The 10,733-nt window shown below is 27.4% G+C and overlaps 1 long non-coding RNA gene across 1 annotated transcript; it reads left to right on the top strand.

Annotated features, from left to right (window-relative positions):
* Window positions 1-7,814: 7,814 nt before the first annotated feature.
* LOC137821171 (uncharacterized) lies at window positions 7,815-8,674 on the top strand. Its single transcript, XR_011082751.2, has 2 exons — window positions 7,815-8,006; window positions 8,332-8,674. It is a non-coding gene; the product is annotated as an uncharacterized LOC137821171 (long non-coding RNA).
* Window positions 8,675-10,733: the final 2,059 nt, after the last annotated feature.

The raw sequence follows: 10,733 nt of genomic DNA, 5'->3' as shown, positions 1-10,733 counted from the left end.
TTAAAATAATTTATTATTATTGTTATTTTTGGAAATATATACTATGTTCCATTATATGTTGACATTTTTATGATAATAAATATAATTTTAATAAAATTATATAATAATGATAATTATTGTTATGAAAATTAATTATTACTATATAAAAGATATAATAAAGTATTATATAAGTACCTATTGTTTTTGTCTATAAAAATATAATTTATTAAACTATAAAAAAATTATGTGTTTTTCTTTTTTTAAAAAAATAGACATACTACTAAATAAAATAAGAGTTGAATATTTATAATTAACTATAAAACAGTTAAATTATTATTAGTAACAATATTTATTTATTATTTATATAAACAGTAAAAATAATGACCATAACTTTAAATATAAACCTTTTAAAAAATGCATAAGAGAAAAGTTATGAAAATATATTCTATGTTTCACACATGTATTTACATTCTTATTGAATTAAAATAATACTTTAAAATATATATAATTTTGTGAAATAATATTAAAACTCATTAAACATAATTTTATAAGAATAATATTTAAAAAAAAATGTATGTAATGATTATATTAGATAAAAAATTATTTAATTACTTTAAAGTAAGGACACGTTTTTTAATTATTAAATAAATATTTTTATATATTAAAAAGTAAAATTATGATTATGTATTAAAATATGTTATAAGTATTATACAACAAAACAACTACAACATTATTATTATTATTATTATTATTATTATTAATTAAATATTATTGAAACACATTTGCTTATATATGTTTATTTATTCGTACTTTTATTATGCCTTCTTATTTTATTGAGTTCAAATTTAATTATTATAATATTTTTTTATTATTTTACATATTAATTCGTATGTAGTTTACAATATAATATATTGTTAACGTATATTTATTTATATAATTTATTTATCTACACATTGTTGTATTTAAATATGAAATATCATTAAAAGATTTGAAGTTTAGATCAAAAGAATTTGATGTAATGAGCTAGGGAGAAGACAAATGCGATGGCAAAGGGTAGAAAGCCTCAAAGTTACAATAAACAAATGTAACATATGGAATCAATTTTGAAAATCACTTGGAAAAAATGAAAAGATAAAATAGAAAAAATAAAATATTTGTATATATACTAAAGGGTATATTAGGAAGTAAAAAAAACATTACTATTTATCATTCTCTTGTTCTCACTTTAGGTATGAGTGCGGAATTTATACTTATTTATAAAAATGAATATTATTCATTTACACACCTTAAAAGACTAATAATAAATCTTTGAGGTGTTAGTTTCTCATATTTTAAAACTTTTTATGAACTTAGATATGTCAGCATATGAAAAAATGGTTAAATAAGTCATGAAAAATAGTTTAAAGAATGATTGAATCATTTGATTCATAAATTTCATCGGATTGTGAGAATGTATGTAGTTGTTTATAGGTATCATTCATTTAGTCAACAACAACATAACAAGTTCAATAAAATAATTAAGAAAAAAAATATTGTGAGAGACTTATTCCAAGTACAATTTTAATTTTATTGTAGTTGATCAACACATTAACATGAGTCAACTCTTGATTGGTTAATCCACGAGTCAATTATCTAATGATGTCTAGGTTGGTCAAATACTGAGAAATTTTTAATTTTCATTTCATTTTTAGTATTTTGTGGTATTAACATAAAGTTGAAATAATTGAAACAAAAGTGAGTTGTATCGTGATGCAAATATAATATACAAATTATCTTTAATCCAAACCTTATTATTTACTGATTGTTTAAAATATTCCATGAATCAATAAAATGAAACAACTATATTATGATTGATGATTATAAATTACAAAATTGAAGACTAATTGATAATGATATTACCTTTCAAATGAATACATCCATATATACTGGACAAGTCACAAAGTCTTGCTTCATATGAAAGATGAATAGGTAGATGTTCCAATATAATCAAAGAATTATGAGAAAATATTCTCTCAAACTTATAGAGAATGATTGAAATGTTTTGTTCAATCCTAGTAAGGTCGTCTTACTTCAATGTTGTAAAACACAAATCTTTTTAAAAAATGATGTATCTTGATGATAAGATTTATAACATGAGTTGGTAATGAACAAAATGCTATAGGAGTAACCATCCCATGAATAGAATCACAACTTTTCATCCCAAACACCTTTCTCCTGTTCGCAGCAACATATTTTACCAAGTTTGAAGAATATTTCTAAGACACCCTAATCGATGTGTGATGAGTATTGTATTAATTGAGTACCTTTATCTTGTTTGATGTGTTTATTTATAGAGTTTGTCATGGACTATATTATTGATGAACCATATTTAATGTGTATAATCATAAAAATAAAATATTTAATTTGTCAATATTTCTTTTTACCTTAATGTTTTTATTCTAAACCGGTAGAACGACCTTTGATACCAAGTATTACAAATCGTTCGATCCGATCGATACAATATTGATAATGTTCTATCCACCTCCAACCTTATCTCATATCCTTCCTTCAAGATGTCATCCAAGAGCTTAATCAAAGCGATTTGTACCTTATTCATTCAATATTCTTAATCAAACCAAACCCCTACAAGAAAACACCCAACAACCTTCAACAAAGCAAGTTTCCAACAAAGAATATTTCTCCCATTTTTTACGTCACACACCCATTCTAGTGCCTATGTGTTTAAGTTAAAATATATCCGAGGCAAGTTAAAAAATTATACGCATCGAATTCTTTCTATTATCAGTATTGACAATAAATGAGAAATAAAAAAAATAAACTTTAAAATATTTCAAGAATTAATAAAAGAGTTAATATAATTGTAGATATAAAATACAAATAATTTTTTCGAAAGACTTAAACTTAAACCTAAAATTAATAATTGATTAGGTGACTAATGTAATTCTTTAACAAGAAATGTATTATGTATTCAAAATAGAAGTGAGGACTGAAACCTTATTTGAAAAGTAAAAAGCTTTTGGCACCGGCAATAATGAACAGGGTAGATCAAGTCATTTTCATTTATAAAGTAAAAGAACTAGGAAATGACGAAAAGGAGCAGGGATTTTACGTTTCCATGGAAACAGAACAAAAAAGGTTATGCGGCTCTGTAACATGCAACCAGAATTTCCTTTTTGGGTAGTTGATGCACCTCTAATCACTCTAATAATTATTTCAACTTTTCTCTCCAACAATTATCTTTCGGAGTATGCTCAAAATTTCCAATTTATCTTTTTTGACACTATTACACATAAATCCGATAAAGTTCAGTCTTTAATATCATATTAATGTTGGTATGAAACAAAGATTAATTGGATTGTGTTAGATTGACTAGACACCATGTCTAATGAGTAAATTTAATCATTGTATTTCTTTTATAATATTTATTTAAAGAGATTATTGTATTTGTCATTAGTGTGTAACAAACAAAATGAAAACCTAATTAATACCTCACGTAGGTTAAAGATTGGTGACTGAACCACGTTAAATCATATTCAGTTTATTTTTTTTTTCAGTTAATTCATGATTATGTGTTGCTTCCGCGCGTGTTTTTTCCATCCAAATTGTTTATTGGATCATTTGTTATATAGATTAAAGACGATTTAAAGAATCTCATGGATATTAAAAGGTGTGTTGGAAATAAAATTTTCATACCAAATTTGCAATATTCTTATAAATATTGAGTTAAAATGAAAGGCTTTGCTAAAAACTGTCACGACAAGTGACAGAATGTCTGAGGAAAAGTCAGATATGAGATAAAGAAAATGAAATTCACTTTGGGAGAAGAAAACAGGAGGCAGAGAGAAAAGATGTACCCGACAGTGCCCAAACCAACATAAAGTTGAAAACAGGAATCTCAGATTATTCAAATTGAGATTTTATATGAAAGAGATAAAAATTAAAGCATGACAACAATCCCAATTAGATGTGGGGGAAGAGAAAATTGATATTTTCATACAAAAACATGCTGTCCTTCAGTGTTCCAAAATTGACCAAATTAAAAGAAGTTTGCAAGTATGGAACCCCCAAAAGATAGCTATATATAAGAAATGTGGCAGCTGTGTTAAACGGAAGAAAAAACAAACAAAAGTTATCAATCACTTCTCCTTATCTTCAAGGCCAAGAAACAGCTTTTTTTTTTTGTGGCTGATGAATTGGAACAAATTCGTTGTTGTGTGTACAAAGAGAGAAAGAGAGAAATGAATGTATTTTGTTATTGGAAAGTTAAAGTGGTGTCTTTCGGAGGTGTAGATGAGAAAAACCTTCAAGCTATTTTGAGTTTTCTGGATAATTTGGGGAAGAATTTTGAGTTGTAGGTTTTTTTAACAGAGGTTCATCTATAGAATTTTTTTGGCATTCAAGTTAGTTAGATTCTTCCATAGAGAATATTAAGAATAATTAAATAATGTATTATTGATGTGTATATAACTAATTAAGTATATATCTAATTTCAAATGTTTCAATTGAATACATGGATATTGACTTTTAGATTTTAGTCCATTACCCTGTACTTGTCAGTTAAAAGGTAATTAACGGATTAGTATAAGCTTGGGAGTTTGGAATATGAAGATTTATCATAAGTAGGTAAAAGATTGGATGGACAAATTTGATACACTTAATATGATTGTTTGATATTAGTGAATTTTTTTGTGACTTCTTTTAGGGGAGATTGAGTTTTTAAATAATTTGAATGAGGTCAAGTTATGTTTGTAATTATTTAAATAAAACTAGTTTTTTAATGTTCATTAATAAAGGGTTTTCAAACTTGAGACATTTAGGCAATTATTGTTTCGTTTAGTGTAATATGTTGTCCTAAAACAAGATATTTGAGTGATATTTAGAAGGATTTTATCGTTGAACATGACATATTTTACTCTAATTAAACTCATTTTGTTTCACTTTTAGTTTTTGTGCTTTTCGCGTTAAGAGTATTTTGACAATCTCCTTCCTCTATCACATTGTTGTTTCCTTTGTTTTTTCGCTTCTAGGTACACTTCTTTTCTCATGGATTTTTCTTCATATTCCTTCAATAGAGATAACCTTCTTGTAAGCAAGGAGGTTATCGGTATTGAGATGAATCAATGTTTGAGAGTCATATCAACTTGTTTTCTTTAGTGGGTAATTATATGAAGGAAATTGCTCCTCCCTTGTTTTCGTTGCTTCTACGACAGTGACCTCTATACCTTTAGCATATATTACCATAACCAGTCCTCCTAAAAGAAAAAAACAAAGGTCTATCCTTAAGAAATTAATGAGGTGTTAGACTAAGTTTGGCTCGGAAAAAAAATAACAAGTTTTCCTCATCATTGACCCTAAGTATTTTTGGATACTAAAAAAAGTTGTTTCATATCCCTCCAAATACAACACCCGAAAGTCTGCTAAAGATTTTCTTTTCTCCTTCAACTTTTCATTCGATGTCATGGCAAAACATATTATGGCTGAAACATGCAATGTTATTGAAAAAGTGTACATAAAACCCCCTACCAATGAGGAGGATTTATCTTTGTATAAGAGTTATTTTTCGAAGAACTTGATGTTTTCTTTTCCTTTTTTTCATTTGAAGCTCGAATGTTGACCATTATGAATGTAGTGTCAAGTAAAATACACACAAACAATTTTTCTTAAAAGTATTTCATACATTGTGTCAATATCTTCAAATAAGTCCAGTTGTAAACAAACTTATGTACTTGTATCAATTAACACTTGATTTTCACCTAATATTCAATTCATTTTGAATTTAAATCATCTAAGTTTTCTATAATTTTTTTGCAATATATAGCACAACTTAGGTTGATTATCAAAGGACACATATCTATTGTGTTTAGTTTTTAATATTCTTTCTCTACAAATTAATTTGCAATATATACCAAGTCAATTTTTGAGAGTTGATCACAATGTTACATAGAAATACAATTCATATGAAGAAACATGATATCAAGTCGGGGGGAGGGGGGGTTGAAATCTTGTTGTAAACTAGGTTGTTATTGCTGGAGTTATCAAATTTGGTAGAGAAAGGAATTGTTATTATGATAGGTGGGAAAAAATGTATAAACATGTTTTTCTAAAGACTTTCTAGGGAAGAAGAGAATATAATACAGGAAGCTTTACACCAAGAAAAATATATGTAAAAAATAAAGTCCTTTCCAAAAGGGGGTTAAAATGATTATGTACCTTTTAATACACAATGTACCTTTTAATACACAAGAAGGGAGAGTTTCATAATGTGTTATTAATTTAGAATTACTTATAAGGAAAGTATCAAAGTAGTTAAGTACAATTGAATTCACCATCTTAACTAGCTTAGTACATCAAAACTCACACCTAATTGAAAAAGGAACATGAGAGAAACAAGTTGATATTCCAAATATTACAAGATATCAACACAAAATAAACAAATATGAGAGAGTTGACTCAATAGATAATACAAACAATTTTGTACAATAGTATGACAATCATTTTTATAAATTTTTCTTACATATCAAATTTGAGAGATTTTAGTGTACAAGATAATAACGCAAGTCAATCAGTAGAACAAATCCTAACAAAAAACTAAGACAATAATAAAATGATTATTAGAACTAAGCTTAACATAAAACTAAGACATCAACACAATGATCATTAAAACTAAGCCTAATAGGAAACCAAGACAACAACAAAATGATCACTATGCTTTGTTTGGATTATGGAGTGGATTTTAGATGATTTGAAGGTAAAATGTGAAGAAAGTGAGGTTGTTTGGATTAAGGTAAATAAAGTAGAAAGTGTAGAGAAAGTTTATGAAAGTTTGTGAGTGATGTGATAGGTGTGATTGAAATTATATTTTTTTAATTGATAAAATCATAAATTTACAAATTTATCATTATATTTAAAATAAATTAAATAATATTATAATCTTTATCTTTATTGTTTATAATTAATATAATTATTATATAATTTTATTATTATTTATAATTCATTATATATAATATAATTAATTATGTTATTTTATAATAATATTTTTTACAGTTTTAATTATATTTTTATATTTGAATTATAATATTATTTTAAATAAAAATAATAAATTAGTTTAAAATAAAAACGAACGTAACGTATAAAGCAACTTAAACAACTTTCGTCGCAATTCCTTCTTAAAACGCGAGGAAAGTTTTAAGCACATAACCGTTTTTGTTTTTCGTGTTTTACTCATGCACAGTAAATCTTCTCTTTTTCGCACCTAGAACCGAACAAAGCCTTAGTAAAGATGTGATATGGTTTACATAGGGAATGAGAAGGAGTGCAAAGGAGTCAATGAGTAGATTCAAAGAAAAAAATGTGAGAGAAAATACTAGAAATGACAATGGGGCTGACTCACCCCACATTTAACCTGTTCCGCGTAAAATATGCGAATTGATTTTACAATTTCACAAAAAATATAATTTCACAATTATTATATAATAGATAAAAATAAAAATAATAGTTTAAAAAAGCTCCAATATAAGAATATCACATTTAACATATTTTTTATAATGAAATTTGATATTATTTGTTATCACCAGTGTCACCTTAACCTTCATAATTTTTTTTAATTAATTTTATATTGATAATATCAAGTAAGATAGTGAAGTTTTTAGGTTTTATATTATTAACAACTAATTTATTTATTGATAATAATTTATTCAAGGTATATAGTTATATATTCCTAAAAGAATTATGAATATTTGAAGATAAGGGAGGGGGGGAGGAAAGTCAAAAGTTGGCTACTTTAAAAGAAGGGCAGGGTTGGAATTGTGGTAGTTGAATAAGGGTAGGCAGGGGAACAAGAGGGACAGAGGTTGCTTGCGCAAATGTAGCTAATTTGGTCTTCGGTGTCAAGCATCATCTGAAAAGAAAAGAAAAAAAAAAGAAAAAAAAAGAAAAGAAAAAGGAAGGGTAAAGTGAAGAAGTGATTTTGAGATGAGGGAATGTGGTTGTTAAGCAGAAGCAAGCAGATTTATCTCATGTCTAAAACTGTGCGCCCACCATTCATTTCCCTTGTTTTCTTCTAAATTTCGATTATATTTATGGGGTCATATGATGTTTATTGGACCAAATTGCACTCACATGCATTCTCAACAACACCATCCTTTTCAAACATACACATTTCTTGCCTTCATGCAACCCTTTTGTGTTTGTTTTCTTTTCCTTTTTATTTTCTGCCAAAATATGCACCACCACCCACTATTTGGTCCCTTCTCACTTTTCTCTTCAAACGCTGCTATAAAGTTATAGTTTTTTTCTTTACCTTGTCCCTTGTTTATTCATTTGATGATACCATTATGATTGTGGTGGTGACAGCTACAGAAGAAGCTGAGACAACTGAATATGGTGAGGATTTTGCTGCCAGGGTCTACTGGATCGAAGAATCTTGGTCAGGAAAATGTGTGTTCTTAGCTGATATGGATGTGAAGGATGATAGTGGTAGCAGAAACTGTTTCTCATAAACTCTTATTCTTCTTTGAGTTTTGATTTCTGATGCTGCCGATTGTGATATTGGCTACACGGCTCAATCTGTTAGCTTACTGATATATATATAGCATTCTTATCATTTTGTTTTCTGTTGTTACCTTTTACTTTTTGTTGTTGAACCAATGCCAAAGAAAATAGTGTTTCTATTGTTATGATCTGAGGTTCTTGAGTGGATTTTGGTAAATTTTGAGCATTTTCATTATTGTGCATGTTTTGAATGGAAAGGAAGGTAATTTGCTGGGAAAGAAGAGGGTTCTTGTTGGTTTCAACATTGGGTTTGTTCTGCATTGCAACACCCAATCCTGCAGGTTTTGGGGTAAGTGACCTTTTAATTTTGGGGGTCCCTTATAGTACAGTGCTAGACCCTTCAAAATCCAGCCACTGTTTTGTTTTATTACCGTTTCAAATTTAATGTCAGTCTTTTGTTTCTGTCTCTTTTACACTATTTTTGTTCATTTTTCTTGGGAAATGAGCTTGTCATAAACGACCACTCATGCTTCTGTGTCTCAAATTGCTTACCATTTTAGCATATATAATTCGTCTCAAATACTTTATGTTTTTTAATTAAGTTAAATATATTTTTATGTAAAATTAATTTTTTTCTTAGTACAAATTTTATATTTTTTAATATTTATAATAAGAAGTATTAAATGAATAATTGTTAATTTTTTAAGTGACAAACTATTGTTTTTATTATAAGTTTTATATTTGTATTTGAATTTTGTTTTTATTATAAATTTTATATTTTTTTATATTTGTAATTCAAAAATTATTAAAAATTATTTTAATATTTATGACGTCAATAATAAATTAATATGAAATATTTTAACATTTTAATTTATACTTAATACAATTTTACTTTGTACTAAGAAAAACATATTTATACCATATGTTATTTTCTAACCTGCTTTTAAAGAGTATGACTAATTAAAATTAATTATAGTAGTTAATGCTAGTTCTTATTAATGGTTAAAAATTCAATTGCTGATAATAGTTAAAAAGTGAAATTGATTCGAAAAAAGTGTATTTAAAACAGATATTTAAATAACATTATGCTGGCGTAAAAAAATAGGTTATGTACGCTCTCAACTTTTGGTTTTAATTTTTAATAAAAGTCTTTAATATAATTTATCGGTCGAAATTGGATGAGTCAGATACTCATTCTTGGTGATCACATCAAATCATACTTAAAACGCTTAATGAATGATGACAACAATAATTACAAAAAGTCCTTCATGAATCACATTTATGTCCCGCATTATACGAAAGATATATTTGACAAATAAGCTAATAAATGATTAACCAAAAGATGATACATATATTATCCAAATATACCAACATACCAGTATATCTCCCTAAAAATCAATGATCATGATGTGAATTAAACTACAAGAACACATGATTCTTGACATTCTTAGGAACAACTTGAGCTGAATTTGAAAGGCACTTTACTTTAGAATTGGATCAATGTTCTAAATTCAAGAACTCACCGAAACTAAGCACCAACCATGACTCATATGGAAGTCCATGTATTGTCAAATTGAATCAAAACAAAAGGAAAGAAGAACAAGAATTAAAACTGGACAAAATTTAAAAGATAGCTACTGAACCAAAACAAAATTAAGAACACAATGCTGGAACACAAAATTAAACGGTAGAAAAAGAAGTAAACTCTAGGAATCAAAACTACCGAATGGAAAATTGAAGAAAAGGGAAGAAGAACACTTATAGAAGAAGATGCTTGCTGGATTTTGAGAATTGGAAGAAGCCATTCACGCCACTTGGAACCTTGAACCAAGATAAGTGATGGAGTGCCACCACTTGAAGCTCACCATAGCTCACAAGATAAGGCAAAGAAGAGGAAGACTCAAAACTCACAAATTCTCTCCAAAATTGAGTATAGTCTCTCTACTATAAAATTCCAATCTGAATTGTGAAGGACCTAAGCCCTCCTTTTATAGGAGTAAGGGCTGGTCATTTACATAGCTTATTCCCTAAGCTACCCAAAAAACTCCTAAGATCACACCCCCCTTACTAAGCTCACTCCCCAAGCTTCTAGAATTTGCTAAACTAAAGCCTAAAGATGCTTTTACAAAAGAGGTGTCTCATGTTTCCCTCTAAGCACCTTTCTAAACATTATTCTATATTATTTACAATTTAAAAGAAACTATAAAGAGAGATATTTAATATGAAGCCTATTATTTGAGAGTTTGTAGACTTCTTTATCTTTA

Source organism: Phaseolus vulgaris, chromosome 9 (assembly GCF_051622355.1).
Source record: "Phaseolus vulgaris cultivar YP4 chromosome 9, ASM5162235v1, whole genome shotgun sequence".
Lineage (NCBI taxonomy): Eukaryota > Viridiplantae > Streptophyta > Magnoliopsida > Fabales > Fabaceae > Phaseolus > Phaseolus vulgaris.
Note: the sequence above shows the minus strand (reverse complement) of the source record. Positions and strands in the feature narration are given on the sequence as shown.